Source organism: Vulpes lagopus, chromosome 12 (genome assembly GCF_018345385.1).
Source record: "Vulpes lagopus strain Blue_001 chromosome 12, ASM1834538v1, whole genome shotgun sequence".
Lineage (NCBI taxonomy): Eukaryota > Metazoa > Chordata > Mammalia > Carnivora > Canidae > Vulpes > Vulpes lagopus.
The window spans coordinates 24,305,244-24,322,598 of NC_054835.1; the positions used below are offsets into that span (position 1 = coordinate 24,305,244).

At 42.2% G+C, this 17,355-nt stretch overlaps 2 protein-coding genes across 8 annotated transcripts in view; one reads left to right on the forward strand and one right to left on the reverse strand.

Moving 5' to 3' along the window:
* Positions 1-11,495, reverse strand: part of C12H17orf78 (chromosome 12 C17orf78 homolog) — a 48,194-nt gene extending 36,699 nt beyond the window's left edge. For all 4 annotated transcript variants that reach the window (XM_041723750.1, XM_041723749.1, XM_041723752.1 and 1 more), the window contains exon 1: positions 10,622-11,495. The gene's annotated coding sequence lies outside the window, so the exon portion shown is untranslated. The remainder of the gene's footprint in view (positions 1-10,621) is intronic.
* The window catches only part of ACACA (acetyl-CoA carboxylase alpha), a 294,471-nt gene that overhangs the window by 39,223 nt on the left and 237,893 nt on the right, over positions 1-17,355 (forward strand). Inside the window, exon 1 of one of the 4 annotated variants that reach the window (XM_041723744.1) lies at positions 8,715-8,809. The exons of 1 other annotated variant lie outside the window; for it this stretch is intronic. The gene's annotated coding sequence lies outside the window, so the exon portion shown is untranslated. Of the gene's footprint in view, positions 1-8,714; positions 8,810-11,666; positions 11,802-17,355 lie in introns of those variants that run through there. 2 more of the 4 variants (XM_041723742.1, XM_041723743.1) reach the window with 2 other exon arrangements.

Here is a 17,355-nt window from a genome sequence, read left to right on the forward strand (position 1 = left end):
CCACCAATGGGGCTCCATATCAGAACTCTGAAATCATGACCTGAGCAAGAAATTAAGAGTCAGCTACTCAACCGAGCTCCCAAGATGCCCCCCATTCATCGATTTAAACTACATTTTAGGGGTGCCTGGGTGGCTCAATTGGTTAAGTGTCTGCCATTGGCTCAGGTCATGATCCCAGGGTCCTGGAATCAAGCCCCACATTGGGCTCCCTGCTCAAAAGGGAGCCTGCTTCTCCTTTTATCCCCTGCTCATGCTCTTTTACACTACGTCTCTCTCTCTCTCTCTCTCTCTCTCTCTCTCTCTCTCAAATAAATAAATAAAATCTTTAAAAAAATAAACTACATTTTATTTTCATTCATTTTTGGTTTCCCTTATCCTTCTCTCTTCTTTTCCATTTTAATTAAAAATATTTGGCACATTGGAAGACAGCAGGTCCACTGATGAACAAGGCTTGTGTTGGGGACTTGGCTTTCTACCTGTTGGTCTGATGTGTTGACCAGAGGTCAGAGTAAAAAGTACAGGAATATTGTGAAGTCTTCTGTCCAAGTTATGATATAGTAAAACTTTAAGACTGAAGTAAGGGACAAAAGGAAGTTGAGTGATGGCTCATTTTCCCTTGAAAGTGGAGGCTTGATAAAAGTTACCAGTGTTGTATTTTATTATTTATTATGTTGCATCTAGAATAATACAATAGAGAGTAAGGGTATTTAGGGTAGATAGGTGGAGACTTAAACATGTAGCAGGAAAACACTGAGTCTGATATGTGAGGAGTAAGGGAGACACTGGAAAAGTCTGAAGAGAAGGTGAGGACAGGAGTAGAAAGTAAATTCATGGGAAGCATTTTCATTGGTTTGCAGGAGAGAGATGAGAAAAATAAAGCTGATCAATACAAAATGTCAAAATCCCAGCATTGAGCAAGACCTAAATGAGTCATCTTGTCCATTTTCCTGCCTTTAGCTTAAAAGGACCCTTTAAACTTTCTCTAGCTGTTTAGTTTTGAGGGATGTGAAAAAAAAGATATGGAGGTATTGTGGAAGAAGTGGCTAAGATTAGGTAACTACCAAATATGGATGGGGACTAGGTGTTCAGGATTGAATAACAAGGAGGGAGGAAGAACTGAAATGCCTTGTGAAAACCCAAGTACCCATGTGAAAACCCAAGTATCCATGTGAAAACATCATGGTGAGTCTCCACTATGAACTATGTCCTTCATTGTGTAATCCTACCTTTCATCATCAGGACCAGACTTATGAAGTGCCCTCCCTGAGGACATTTTCTGACCTTATGGTGTGAATTCCCTCAGGCACTAATTTTTTATTTTTATTTTAAAAAAATTTTTTATTTTTTTTTTTTTTCACAGTGCCTTTTACACTTTCATTCAATAGTAATGTAGGCCTACTGTGTCAGTGAGCCAGATCAAGTCTTTGTTCACATAAAATGATGGGAAGCAGACAATTAATACAGTTGAAAATAAAATAGTGCAGAGGGGTAATGATAATACACGTATGCAAATACAAGATAATTGAGGCTATGATAGTTGTGAAGCAGCAAGCAGGTGATGAGGTGAAGGGCTACTGGCAGAGGTTACATTCACAGTGGTAGGGACAGCCTTCTCTGAGGTGGTGACATCAGAGGTAAAAAAAAACAGGAGAGGGGATGGCATAGAAGCCAATAAAGAGTCTTTCAATGAAGGAATCAGTTGGTCAAATGTGGAGAAGTTGTGTATAATAAAGACAGTATCCGTGGATTTTGTGAGCAGTTCCAGCAGAGTGGTGGAAGCAAGAAATGTCTGAGAGGAAATTGGAGGTGAAAAAGTGTACATAACTTTTTCAAGATGTTTTGCTATGGAAAGAAACAGAGAAGCAAGGCCACTGAGTGGAGGGAACACAAGTGCCTCAGATCTTTATTGACCCAGAGCAACAGTGTCTTATCCTCTTTTTCCCTGCTGCAATTGCCTGATTCTCTTAGCAGGGTAGGTGGGTAGGGCAGAATTAAGGGCTCCATTACTTTCCCTGAGTGTCATGAGTTTTGCTTACTATTTTCTTAGCATGATTAATCAGTTTTTTTTTTTAAGATTTATTTATTTATTTATGATAGAGAGAGAGAGAGAGAGAGAGAAAGAGGCAGAGACATAGGAGGAGGGAGAAACAGGCTCCATGAGGGGAGCCTGATGCGGGACTCGATCCCGGGACTCCAGGATCGCGCCCCGGGCCAAAGGCAGGCGCTAAACCGCTGAGCCACCCAGGGATCCCCTTTCTTAACATGATTACATGATTCTCTGCTCCCTTAGGATATCAGACAAACCCTCCCACCCCCCACCCCCAATCTATTTGAAATATTCTGTAGATTAGTTCCTTCCTGGATGCTGATGCTACCTTACAGTGCTGCCCCCTTGGGGCAGGGGTAGGAAAGGATCTAGGGCTCACTATGGTCATTCTATGTCACAAGGTGGCAGAACTCACTCTTCCTAAATGCTTCAACAAAGATAAATTGGAAGAGTTTTATCAATTTTCAGGCCCTTCCCTTTTCCTTTGTGTCTCAAAACCCCCAAAATCACCCTGCATATTTGTGTAGCTACGTTGTGGGATACAGAGAAGCAAGAGAGGTGCATTAACAAGGCAAAATATCTGGGTCTCTTTCTGTACTAGATATTTTGACTGTTTTTGTTTGTTTGTTTGTTTGGGGGTATTTATTTATTTATTAAATTAAATTAAATTATTAATTAATTAATTAATTATTGACTGGTTTTTGAAGTGTTTGGAGTACTTGTAGAGGAAAGGATTATTTCTCTTGATCTCCTTTTTTCCCTTCCTGATCTCCTTTACCTGCAGCAAAGGTTTCTAATTTAGGAGGAAAAAAAAAAAGCTATAACATAGGTGAATTTTCTGATGTGTGCAGAAGAAAAATGTGACTCTGGAAGATAATTGGAGACTAGGACTGGATGGATGGGTGGGTCTGTGGGAGGAGCACTTGACAAGAAGCAAGGAGTTTTACCTAGGTTCTAGATTAGGCTCTGTAATTGAATCACCTTGAGTAAATCACAAGTTCTCTGGCCTCTATTTCAGTTTCTTGAGATGGTTAGACAAGATCATTTTGAAGGCCTCTTACAGTTCTAAAATTATCTTAATGCCATGCTTTGCTCTCCTTTCTTTTAAAGGTACATGCTTGTTGGTTGGTTTCATTTAAATTTTTTTTTAAACATTTTATTTTATTATTTATTCATGAGAGACATAGAGAGAGAGAGAGGCAGAGACACAGGCAGAGGGAGAAGCAGGCTTCATGCAGGGAGCCTGACGTGGGACTCAATCCTGGGTCTCGAGGATCACGCCCTGGGCCGAAGGCAGGCGCCAAACCGCTGAGCCACCCAGGGATCCCCTCATTTAAATTCTTTTATTGTGGAATGTATCATACATATAGAAGAGTATATAGAACATAAGTACAGTTTTAATAATAATAATAGTAATAATAATGCGCACACTATGTAGTCATCACCCTAATGAAGAAATTGGACATCGCCATTGTCACAGAAGCTGTTTATCTTCTGATCACACTTCTTTCCCTCCTCCCAATCATTATTTACCCATGCTTTCTAAAAATAGTGAATTATCTGTATATGTATCATTTAAAATACTTTTTAAATTTTGCCTACTTTTGAACTTAAATAAATAGAATCACTTTTTTTTGTATTTCAAAGTAAACTGTTATGTATAACAGAAAATGGATATACCTCTCTCTCTGACCCCTCCCAGTCACTACCTACCATCAGGAGTAACCATTATCCAAACTTGTACTGCCATAGATGAGTTTTGCCTATTTTTTTGAACTTTATGTAATAGGAAACATACTTTTTGTCTGGATTTTTTTTTTTCTCAACAATTTATTTGTAAAACTCATCTGTATTTCATGTAGCAATATTTTTTTTCATTCTCATTGTTTTCTAATACTCCATTGTACGAATGTCTCATAATTTTTTTCTTTATTTAAATTCAATTTGCTAACATACAGTAGAACACCCAGTGCTCATCACATCATCTGCTCTCCTTAATGCCCATCACTCAGTTACTCCATCCCTCCACCCACCTCCCCTTCAGCATGCCTCACAATTATGTATCCATTCTACTGCTGAGACACATGGGGCTGTTTACAGTTTGGGGCCATAATGAACATATGGCACATATGAAAGTTTCTCCAGAGTATAAATTCAGAAATGGAAATTGGATTATAGGGTAGACAGAGCTTTACTAACTAATGCCAAACTCTTTTCTAAGAGGTTGTCCCCATTTACACTTCCATCTGCGTATATGAAAGTTCCTGTTGTCCTATATCCTTGCCAAAGAGGCCAAAGAGCCTTTTCAGTGTGGTGTGAGCATGGGACTGAACAGGGCTCAGAGCGCCAACCCTTCAGCTTTTTTCAGAAGCTTGGGTCACAGTCACTTCGCCTGTTTACTTGCTCCATCTAAATAAGGGTAAAGGATTCAAATTCTCTCTAGGTCTCTAGTCATATGCTCAGTTATCTGGGACTATTGGCCTCAGGTGAGTGGGGTGGTGAATTGAATAACATAATCATTTTGGTACCTGGGTGGCTCAGTGGTTGAGAATCTGCTTTTGGCTCAGGTTATGATCTTGGGGTCCTGGGATCGAGTCTTACATCAGGCTCTCCGTGGGGAGCCTGCTTCTCCTTCTGCCTGTGTCTCTGCCTCTCTCTTTGTGTCTCTCATGAATAAATAAATAAAATCTTAAAAAAAATCATTCCTCAATGAAGTGAGCATCCATAGGATATTTTGTTCTTGTACTGAGCACTGTAGGAGATAGAAGGGGGCACAGAAGGGAGAGGGGAAGTGGTATTTTCAGTGTGCTTGTTATAGTCCAAGCTCTGTGTTAGAAACTTCACATTTTGTTTATAATATTTCATCCAAAACACATTATAAGGTAGCTATTATACCTCAGTTTTATAGACAAGGAAACTGAGGCTCAGTAAAGGGGGTCATTTGTTCAAGGTCACAGAACTAATTAGTGACAGTCAAGATTTAAAACCTGATCTATCTGATTAAAGAGCTCAGGCTCTTTACAATATAGAACAAATCCCTGCTGCTCTTGAGGTATTTTTGGCTTAGATTACTAGTTCTAAGAATCAGTTCTTCTCACTCTTGCTTGCCTATATTGACTGCCAAAACTATGCTCTTCAATTTATTATAGCCATCTCATTGATTGATTGCTTGATTTTTTTAAAAATTTATTTCTTTATTTTAGAGGGTCGGCAGGGGCAGAGGGAGAGGGAGAATCCCAAGTTGACTCTCCACCAATGGGGCTCCATATCAGAACTCTGAAATCATGACCTGAGCAAGAAATTAAGAGTCAGCTACTCAACCGAGCTCCCAAGATGCCCCCCATTCATTGATTTAAACTACATTTTAGGGGTGCCTGGGTGGCTCAATTGGTTAAGTGTCTGCCATTGGCTCAGGTCATGATCCCAGGGTCCTGGAATCAAGCCCCACATTGGGTTCCCTGCTCAAAAGGGAGCCTGCTTCTCCTTTTATCCCCTGCTCATGCTCTTTTACACTACGTCTCTCTCTCTCTCTCTCTCTCTCTCTCAAATAAATAAATAAAATCTTTAAAAAAATAAACTACATTTTATTTTCATTCATTTTTGGTTTCCCTTATCCTTCTCTCTTCTTTTCCATTTTAATTAAAAATATTTGGCACATTGGAAGACAGCAGGTCCACTGATGAACAAGGCTTGTGTTGGGGACTTGGCTTTCTACCTGTTGGTCTGATGTGTTGACCAGAGGTCAGAGTAAAAAGGACAGGAATATTGTGAAGTCTTCTGTCCAAGTTATGATATAGTAAAACTTTAAGACTGAAGTAAGGGACAAAAGGAAGTTGAGTGATGGCTCATTTTCCCTTGAAAGTGGAGGCTTGATAAAAGTTACCAGTGTTGTATTTTATTATTTATTATGTTGCATCTAGAATAATACAATAGAGAGTAAGGGTATTTAGGGTAGATAGGTGGAGACTTAAACATGTAGCAGGAAAACACTGAGTCTGATATGTGAGGAGTAAGGGAGACACTGGAAAAGTCTGAAGAGAAGGTGAGGACAGGAGTAGAAAGTAAATTCATGGGAAGCATTTTCATTGGTTTGCAGGAGAGAGATGAGAAAAATAAAGCTGATCAATACAAAATGTCAAAATCCCAGCATTGAGCAAGACCTAAATGAGTCATCTTGTCCATTTTCCTGCCTTTAGCTTAAAAGGACCCTTTAAACTTTCTCTAGCTGTTTAGTTTTGAGGGATGTGAAAAAAAAGATATGGAGGTATTGTGGAAGAAGTGGCTAAGATTAGGTAACTACCAAATATGGATGGGGACTAGGTGTTCAGGATTGAATAACAAGGAGGGAGGAAGAACTGAAATGCCTTGTGAAAACCCAAGTACCCATGTGAAAACCCAAGTATCCATGTGAAAACATCATGGTGAGTCTCCACTATGAACTATGTCCTTCATTGTGTAATCCTACCTTTCATCATCAGGACCAGACTTATGAAGTGCCCTCCCTGAGGACATTTTCTGACCTTATGGTGTGAAGTTCCCTCAGGCACTTAACTCTGGGCAAACCCGAATGGCTGACCAGAGCAAAGAAGCATAGTGTTCAGATAAGGCCTTTATGTCTTTTTCCCTTATCTCACAACTGGAGCCACAAAATTCTGGTCAAGGCACTGACTTTCTTGATGAAGTCTGTCCATCTATAAAGCAGCCAAGTCTTTGCCTCTCAGAGGTGACATGAAGACGGATAAGCAGACATCAGGAACAGAGTGGCCTCTCAGGTACAGAGCTAATCTTCATTTCAGTCAGTGAAACACTTACTAATATCTATACTATATATATATATATATATATATATATATATATATATATATGAGCTACAGAGGGGAGTACCAAACTGTAAGAAAATGCTCTCTGCGTTAAGATTATTAAAATTCATTTGGAGGGATCCCTGGGTGGCCCAGCGGTTTGGCGCCTGCCTTTGGCCCAGGGCGCGATCCTGGAGACCCGGGATCGAATCCCACATCGGGCTCCTGGTGCATGGAGCCTGCTTCTCCCTCTACCTGTGTCTCTGCCTCTCTCTCTCTCTCTGTGACTATCATACATAAATAAATAAAAAATTAAAAAAAAATACACTTTAAAAAAAAAAAATTCATTTGGAGAGCTAAAACCGACATACACACAAAAAATTATAGCCCAATAAATGCTGAACAATGTAGTGGTGACCAGACTGGTGCAAGAATTCAGAGGAGAGAGAAATCAGTGGGAGAAGTTAAAGAGATCTTCATAGAGAAAATAGGACTTCCAAGGACTAGAAAGATTCAGAAAATAAAAGGGAAGAAGGATGAGTTTGCTAGCATCAGCAAAGGTCAGAATAGGCATGGCAAGAGCTAGAAGGCAGGTTAGAGTATATGTTATCTGCTGGAGGCCAGTGGGAAATAACATCCCAGGGGTTCCTCTGTCTTCTATTGTAAAGGTTGATCATTGACCTTGCTACTTAAGGAGTTTGGAACCTTGGCCAACCACCAGGACAGGGGGTCTTCACCATTCTGTTCCCTGTTAAGGTACTTTCTTTCCTCCCTTGGTTTAACTCTGGTCTGACCTGAGATTTTCATGTCTTAGAAGTGGAAGTATTTGAGGCATTGCTGTTTAACTGAGAGGGAACAATAATGATCAGCCCTAAATTACCGTTCTCAAGCTTTAGGGTGAATAATTACTACTTTAGAAAGTCTGCAGTAGGGCTGGGAATCTGAATTTTTGACAAGCACCTAGTGATTATTTTTTTATTTTTTAATATTTATTTATTCATGAGAGATACAGAGAGAGGCAGAGACACAGGCAGAGGGAGGAGAAGCAGGCTCCATGCAGGGAGCCCAATGTGGGACTCGATCCTGGGACTCCGGGAACATATTCTGAACCGAAGGCAGACGCTCAACTGCTGAGCCACCCAGGTGTCCCAAGCACCTAGTGATTCTGTTTCAGGTGGTGAGTGGACATTGAGAAACACTATCCTACACTAAAATAGAACTGACAATAAAGTGCCAAAATGGCTTGGATATTGACACACGTGCTGTTTATGTATTTCAAGGCTCTCATTTATTTTTATTTTTATTTTTATTTTTTAAAGATTTTATTTATTTATTCATGAGAGACAGAGAGACAGACAGACATAGGCAGAGGGAAAAGCAGGCTCCCCACCAGGAGCCTGATGTGGGACTCAATCCCAGGACCCCAGGTTCACAACCTGAGCTGGAGGCAGACACAACCACTGAGCCACCCAGGTGCCCCAGGGCTTACACATTTTTGAGAATGTATCCTCTCCTATATATGGCTTTTGTAAAATCCACATGGCTATCATCTAAGGAGCAAGACATAGACACTGTATTGGTGTTTAGTTTTGTCTTCCTAACTAGATTGTAATCACCTTACAGAGACTGCTTGGAGTCTTCTTACTTTCCTCACAGTAGGGTGAGAAACCATTTTTAAGGCTGGAAAGTAGCTGGAATGCTCAGGATAAATCCCTGATACCTTCATATTAACCTTCCTGAAAAACCCGGAAGCCATTTGATATTTGGTAACTCGTATTCATTTTCTAGGGCTGCCATAATAAAGTACCACAAACTACATGGCTTAAACAACAGATATTTATTTCTTCACAGTTCTGGAGGCTCTAAGTCCGAGATCAAGGTGTCTGCAGGGTTGGTCTCTTCTCAGGCTTCTCTCTTTGGCTTGTAAATGGCCATCTTCTCCAGCATAAGAGCCACAATCCTGGTAAGTGCTTCATCAATTGTGATTCACAGATGGTCTTCCCTCTGTCTTTGTGTCCTAATCTCTTCTTATAAGGACGCAAGTCATTTGGAATTAGGGCCTGTATTAATCACCCCACTTAAAATTTTAATTTCTGGGGATCCCTGGGTGGCTCAGCAGTTTAGTGCCTGCCTTCAGCCCAGGGCATGATCCTGGAGTCCTGGGATGGTGTCCCATGTCAGGCTCCCTGCATGGAGCCTGCTTCACCTCTGCCTGTATCTCTGCCTCTCTCTCAACCCCTCCCTCTCTCTGTCTCTCATGAAAAAATAAAATCTTAAAAAAATAAAATAAAATTTTAATTTCCTCCTCAAATACCCTCACATTTTGAGGCAGTGGGGGTTAGCATTTCAACATATGAATTTTGGAACACAATTTAGCCCCTTCTAGCCATCTAGTTTCAGCTTCTAGAAGTGTGCCACTCCATTCACTCTCTTCTCTTCCACCTGTTAGTCTTGTATAGTAAGTTTTCTCCACCCTTTGGCTCTCTTCCTCCGCTGCTACAGATCTATTGGCTTGTGTAGCAAGAACTCAGGGAACAGCTCTGAAGAGTTTATACTAGAGATGGGCAGGTTGTGGCATGCACCAAATAGCACAACACCAAGGAGCTGTTGAAATTGTAGATGTACTGTTTTAAAGACATAGTTGTCTACCCATTCATCTTAACGTTTGATAATAACTAGACCTTATGTAAGTGGTCTTGGGATATTCAAACTCATCCTTTGTTTTCTTCTACTGTAGTTCTTTCATCAGGCCTTTCCTTGTCTGGTTCTCCTCGGAGCTCAATTACCTCAAATATTCAGTGAGGACAAAAGCAGGATAAGGGCTTGCTAAAGTTTCACATAAGGACAGTTCCTGATAGTAACCCCCTGGTTTTGCAGTGTTCCTAAGGCTGATAAACAGCAACACCACTAAGAAAGAATCTTGGGGGCAAAGTTCCTATTACCTAATAAGAAATAGGAAACATTAATGAAAAGTAAAAGAGGCAGCCTCAAGATTTTTAGTTCTTTCCAAAGTCATTTCCTTCATGCCAGCATAAAAGAGCACTATTAGGGAGAGGCAAAGCTTCCTTTTAACTGGAGCTCCCCCTCACCCCCCAGTCAGCCAAGTCAAACATTTTGTTAAACCAGGAAGTTATGCTCAATTATCTTTAAAAAATTAAAAAAAAATTTTTTTGTATCAAGTTTTTGTTTAGGAGTAGAATTTACTAATTCATCACTGTTATGTAGCACCCAGTGCTCATCACACTAAGTGCCCTCCTTAATACCCATCACCCATTATTAGCCTATCCTCCACCCACTGGAGCACCATTTAGCCCATCCTCTACCCACTGGAGCACCCACCTTCCCCTCCAGCAATATGCCCAATTATCTTTAAAGTTCTAACTTTCCTATTTCTGTTCATTGACAGATGCATCCAATGACAGTTATTGTGGAATATGGTTCACTGCTCTGTAAAGTCCAAATCTTCCCAAATTTCTGTTTCCAGTCCCAACTTAAGTAGGTTGGTAAACTCTTGGAGAAGCCACCACCTAGTGGTATTATGAGGAGTCCTAGGTGAATATTGTTCTTGTTGACCAGTCTTCCTATCTTTCTGCCTTAGCTTCTGCCCAAGAACTTCTGACCTCAGGTGTGTATTTCTACCATTTTTGCCTTCTGACATAGAACTTCTGCCCACCAAATCGTTTACCATACCTCTCTGGACCTTTAGAACAAGACTGCAAAGATCCGGAAATTACTCTGGGTGTTTCATTAAATTCTTGTAAGGGGTTAAACTCACCCCATATTTCTGAAGTGCATTTTTCTCCAATTTTCTTTCTTTTCCAGCCGATAATTGTATCATATACTGGGACTCTTTCGTGTTAATATTACTTTTCAACAGCCACCGTGAATGTCTTGCTGTGAAGTAACTGGCAAAGCTAGAGAAATTGGTTGGCTTCTGTTCATTGACGTGGTGTAACCACAATGGAGTTTGGGAGGCATGTGTCAATCCGAGAAATCAGGAAATGACTGCCATCTATTTTCTCTGCTTAAGGTAGAAAGGACTGTTGTCCATCCCTTCTTACTGAGCTTCCTTTATTGAGGCTTTCCCTCAATGCTCCAGGATCCTGCACCTCAGAACCCTTTGGGGGTAGGGTGGTTTGCGGCTGCTGAGCAAGCCAAGGGGCTGGTTGTGTTGTTCCAGAGCAGGAGTTAGTTAGCCTGTACTAACTTGGAAACCAGCCTGTGTGATCCTTGGCGTTTAAGGATGCAATATCTATCTCTTCAGGGGGATAGGAATAAAAACGATAGGGTCCCTCGAGGCCTACCCGGGTCAGTCCTCTTTGGTTCTGGACTCCCTTCCTGTGCTGCAAGCCCGCTGGCCCCTCACTTTCTGCAGCCCGGGCGCCTCTCTCTCTCCTGGGAGGTGCATGTGGGGCCATTTCCCTCATCTCCCTCTCCGCGGGGTGGGGGAAAAGGCCGGCTGGCTCCGTCCCCGCCCCCGGCAGAGGGGGCGGCGAAGGCCGAGCCGGGGGCGCCGCGACCGCCCGGGTCCCGCCCGCCCTCTCGCCGCTGGGCCCCGAATGGCAGAGCGGCGCTCGGACCATCCGCATCGCCTCACGTCGCCCCGCCCCGTGCCGCCCTCTCATTGGCTGTCGCCCGGCCCCGGGGCCCGCGCCTCTCCTCGAGGCCGGCCAGACTGCGCGGCAGCCGCGAGCGGGGTCGGAGGTGAACGTCCCGGAGTAACCCCGACGTAGTCACCTCATGGAGCTCGCTCGCTGAGGTGGGAGGCAGGGGCGGGGCGGGGCGGGGGCGGGGCCGCCTCCCGTGAGGCCCCGCCCCTCCCCCGTGTGCCCGGCCGGCCTGGTGCTGCGCGCCTGTCAGCCATCGCCGGAGCTGCCGGCGTCTCCTCCCGCCTAGAACCGCCTCTGCTCAGGGGCTTCCCGGCGCCGCCGGACCCCGGACGCCTCCGCCCTGAGGTGAGGTGAGGGCCGCCCCAGAGCCTGTGATCCGGGATCTGGAGAGGCTGGGGCCCGGGGAAGGCAGCGGCAGCGGGGTGGGGGGGCGCCTCCCATCTTCCGCCCGCACGCGGCCCGGGCTCCCTCCCGTCCGGACCCGTGCGGGGCAGCCCAGTCCGCTCTGCAGCCCTGGGCCCTTGAGTTCCCCCTCCTGGGATAGCGGAGGGGACTGGGGTCTCGGGGTGGGAGCTGGGAGTTCAGACCCCGGAACTGGGAGTCGTACAGCCCAGGGCCTCCAAGGAGGGGCTGGGGTATCTGCCTGGAGCTCGCCACCATCCCTCTCCCTAGCCTCGGCTTGGGCTGATTCCTTCCAGACCTCTCTCCAGTCCGACCCGGCGCCCGGGAGAGGGAGAAGACCCACGTGGGCGAGGGATGTTGAGGATTAGGTCCAGCTGCATTGAAAGTCGTCTTCCCCTCGCGGAGTGAGGTGTGGGGTGCAAACGCCCTGGCTTCTGTTGCTCTTGCTGTGTCTTTGTGTTGTGGTGGGAGCCAGGGCCAGGCGAGTTGTCCCTTGCCAGTTCCTGCCTCTGGATTTTATTATATTTTCTGTGAGGGACGTAGTAAATGTACATGTCTGTTTTTATTCTCCTTGCCGTTTGCTATACTGATTGATCAAGGGAAGCTATTGGAGATAGAACGTAGGAAAGTGGATGTGAAGCTAGTGATTTCAAGGGGAAATGTGCGTAAAGGTTCTGCCTGGGTCAATGCCAACATTATTTTGGGTTTGAAGACGGAGAAGTAAACACTAGTGGACACTTGGAATCAGCTGTAATTATCGGGGACCTCTGTAGGCCTTGTGGGTTTTATAGAAGCATATAAAAATGTAACTACTCAGGTTGGGGAAATACTTTAACTTCAGATGTTTTTTGTTTGAAGTTTAAGATGGAAATCAAAAGACCTGAGGACACCCTGATTTTATCTATTTAAGCAGTGTTTCTGTAATTTCCCAGTGTGTGGAATAAACCTAATGACTTGGTCTTCAGTCTCAAATGTTTGTCCCCTTCAATCTCTTTTCATTTTTTTTTTTCCACCCAAAGTGCAGAGTGCAGATTGAGAAGCATGCTTGCTTCTATTATATATCTGTGCTGACAGGCACTTTTAAGGAAAGTATTGTTTAAAAAAAAAATTATTGTAGTCCAATAGAGTAGGACAGCATCTGCAGTGTTTAGGTGGGTGGCTACTTGCTACAAAGTAGCAAGTCTCTTCCCACTTCTTGTCTCAGTTTCCTTTTTTCTAATTACTGGAGGACTATTGTGAATCCAAGAGTAATTAACAAACATAGTGAAGCATCCTATGAAAGTTATCAAAGGCATAGTATTAATTTACAAATTTGCCTCTGTTTACTTCTGTTGCAGAAGTTTTGTTTTTAAATGTTTTATTTTTTTTTCCAGTAATCTCTACATCCACTGTGGGATTTGAACCCACGACCTGGAGACCAAGAGTCACATGTTCCATGGACGGAGCCATCCAGGCATCCCAAAAGTTTTGTTTTGAATCACCAGTGCAGACATAGCAGAAATACATCAAACATAAGATTTAGTTGTTTTAAAATGGGAGGGAAAGTGGGGAAATGGTGACATTTGTATTAATGAATTTACAGTTCAGATAATTGACTAAGTTATGTCAAAGAACTGGCATTGTGAAAGCCAGCTGCAGAACTCTGTGATCTGATACTGACCTCTCTTAAATGCTGTGAACAGGTTCAGGTGTAGATCACTATGTAACATTCTTTTTCCTTTTCAATCAATGACTAGGAAATTTTTGTAACCTGTCACACAGACTGGTTTAACAGGTCTGGGGCTAGTGTTTTTCTTTCTTGAAAAAAATTTTTCTTTGATAGCTAATATTCCTTTTTTTTAAAGATTTTACTTATTTATTCATAAGAGACACAGTGATATAGGCAGAGGGAGAAGCAAGCTCCATGCAGGGAACCTGATGTGGGACTTGATCCTGGGACTCTGGGATCATGCCCTGAGCCAAAGGCAGATGCTCAATCGCTGAGCCACCCAGGCATCCCTGATAGTTAATATTCTAATAGTCTTCATTGAAGAAAGAAGTAAAATAAAAATTATTAGAATTAGACATTGATTATTTTTTAAAAGATTTTATTTATTTATTTATTTGAGAGAGAAAAAAGCACATGCATGGAGGTGGGGGTGTGGGGTCAAAGGAAGAGGGAGAATCCCAAACAGATTCCCTACTGAGTGTACTGCAACGCGGGGCTTGAACTCATGACTCTGAGATCCAGACCTGAGGTGAGATCAAGAGTCTGACGCTTAATGGACTGAGCCACCCAGGCGCCCCTGGAATTTAGTATTTCTAATTGGAAGAGTCTTTTTTACAATTTATTTTTTTTAAATTTTTATTTATTTATGATAGTGAGAGAGAGAGAGAGAGAGAGAGGCAAAGACACAGGCAGAGGGAGAAGCAGGCTCCATGCACCGGGAGCCTGACGTGGGATTTGATCCCGGGTCTCCAGGATCGTGCCCTGGGCCAAAGGCAGGTGCCAAACCGCTGCGCCACTCAGGGATCCCTCTTTTTTACAATTTAGAAAAAAAAAAGGTTATATTATCATCTAACACAATCTTAAAGGTTAATAATGATAGTAACTATGCATCAAGTACTTTTCCAAACCCTTAAAAAAATTTTTCTATACTGGGGCACCTGAGTGGCTCAGGTTAAGTATCTGACTCTTGATTTCAGCTCAGGTCATGATCTCAGGGTTCTGGGATTAAGCCCTGTTTCAGGCTCCATGTTCAGTGGGGACTCCCCACTTGAGGATTTTCTCTCCCCCTCTGCCCCTCCCCTCGCTCGTGCCCTTGTGTGCACACGCTCTCTCTCTTTCTTTCTCTTAAATGAATTTTTTTAAATGCAAATATATTTTTATTTTTTAGATTTTATTTATTTATTTGACAGTAAGGGAGTGAGAGTGTAAGCAGGGGGAATGGCATCCAGAGGGAGGGGGAGAAGCCCACTTCCTGCTGAGTAGAGATCCCTGATAATAGGGCTCCATCCTAGGACCCTGGAATTATGACCTAAGCTAAAGGCAGATGCTTGCGGCTGAACCACCCAGGCGCCCAAATAAATAAATCTTTAAAAAAATTTCTGTACCTATTGAGGTGACTAACATTTTTAAAGGAAGTCTACATTGATCTTACACTTTAACAGATTATTGCTTAACTAGTTTTTTGTTCTATTAATTCTATAATTTAGTATTCACTACTTCAATTTAATAGACTATATGAAAATGATATTGAATAGGTAAGAAACTATGACAAATAGTTTCATAAGGGCATTGCGTGAACACAAGGGATATGGATCTGACTGATAGTACATAAGTTCTTATGAGTTCAACCAATCAGTCTTAGATTATATATACTCTGAGGATACAGCTCTCTTATCAATTTGTTATTAAAGCTACCATAAAGCCATCTAATCTCCGGATATTTAAGGAAGAAAGGGAAAGGTGCCTTCAGCAACAAGATGTTAAGTGCCTCACCCAAAGGTTTGTGGTCCCAGTTGATTTTGCCTCCCAATGATGTTGTTTGGGACTTAGGATCATTCCATCCTTTCAGCTTGCCAATCTCACCCTTCTTTATAGAAGGAACCAAAGTAGTGTTTACCACCATATGACATTAGGAATTGAAATTGCCTGGCAGTACTGGTTATAAATTACATCCCAGACAGAATAACTTGTATACATAATTTTCACCTTTTAAATGATAATATGAAAGTTTGAAAATTCTGAGTGAATTCATGAAGTTAAATTTGAAAAGGCAGACTTAGTTTTGGAGAACTGTTTTCAGGAAAATACAAGGTTTCATTTATAAATATTTGACTATCTCCTATGATAGAAATAGAGTGTACACTTGCTAATGAAGTTCCTAAAAATTACTTTCTGTTTTTGTAGACAGCTTTCAAATCTGTCCTTAGTCATGTAAATTGACACTGAGTTGTTTATATTTTGTGCTTTTAGTGATACTTGTGGCCCTGACAAAATAAACCATATAATTTCCCTTTGATTCCATCTCATAAAGTCTAAGAACTTAATAGAGTGTATAACTGTTAGGATGTACCTTAGATTTTATTTTATTTATTTATTTTTTAAAGTATGCTTCAGGGATGCCTGGGTGGCTCAGCGGTTTAGTGCCTGCCTTTGGCTCAGGCCTGATCCTGGAGTTCCAGGATCAAGTCCCACGTTGGGCTCCCTGCATGGAGCCTGCTTCTCCCTCTGCCTCTCTCTCACGCTCTCTCTCTGTCTCTCATGAATAAATAAATAAAAATATTAAAAAAAAAAAGTATGCTCCATGCCCCGTGTGGAGGCCAACATGGGGATTGAACTCATTACCCTGAGACCTGAGCTGAGATCAAGAGTTAGATGCTTAACCAACCGAGCCATCCAGGCGCACCTACCTTAGGAATTTTCTAGTCCAGTTTTCCACTCATTATGACAATATTTTATCTGATACTCCTGTTGAAGACTCCCCAATTATAGGCAGTTCATCATCTGACCTAACAAATCACAGGGCAACTAATTTTTCAGAGTTCTTCATTTTTTTCAACTTAAAACTATTTCCTTAAAACCAAATAAGATGCTGTAATTCCTGGGTGGATGGATGGCTCCATCAGTTAAGTGTCTGCCTTCGGCTCAGTCATGATCTCAGTTTTGGGATCTAGCCCTGTGTTGGACTCCCTGCTCAGCAAGGGGTCTGCTGTTCCCTCTCCCTCTGCTGCTCTCCACTATGCTTGTGCGTGTTCTCTCACTCTCTCTCTCAAATAAATAAATAACTAAATAAAATATTGGAGAAAAAGAAGATGATGTAATCCCAAAAGAATTAGAAATCTGTTTTAACCTGTAAATTTCTCCATCTTTGCCAGGTAACGTAGAGTGCCATGCCTTAATACATCCAGGAGGCTTGGGGAGGGGCCAAAAATAAAAGCACCCTAGCAATATTTCTTCAAGAAAGAAATTGTTCTTTGAGACTCTGGAAGGCTGCTGACATACTTCAGTTATGGCTCCCCATTTTTCTGAATGCTGTTCTGTGAAATAAGATTATGAGGATAAATTGATTCATAACCCCAGAGCTTTTTGAATTCACAAAATAACTTTTTACTTGGAGGCCTCCAAATGTCTAGGGTATAATATTTGAAATAAACATGTGGCTGTGTCTCCTAGTTTTGTAACTCCCAATGTTCATTTGAATTCCTACAGAACACTCAGCCTGCAAAGGCCTAGTGTTTACACAGCATTGTGCGGTATTGGGTGTGTATTGGGGGTGGTAGATCTAAAACAATCAGAAGAAATAATAACTTTTCTCAGCTTCTTTGAGGAGGTAACTCATAGTTAACTATACAGTAACACATACTAATAAAAATAAGTGAATGACATACCTCTTGTCTACTTAAATGCTCAGGCAGTTATGAGATAAGAAAGATATCAGAGTGGTATAGACTTTAGTAAAGTTTTATATATTTTTTTAAAGATTTTTATTTATTTATTAATGAGAGACACAGA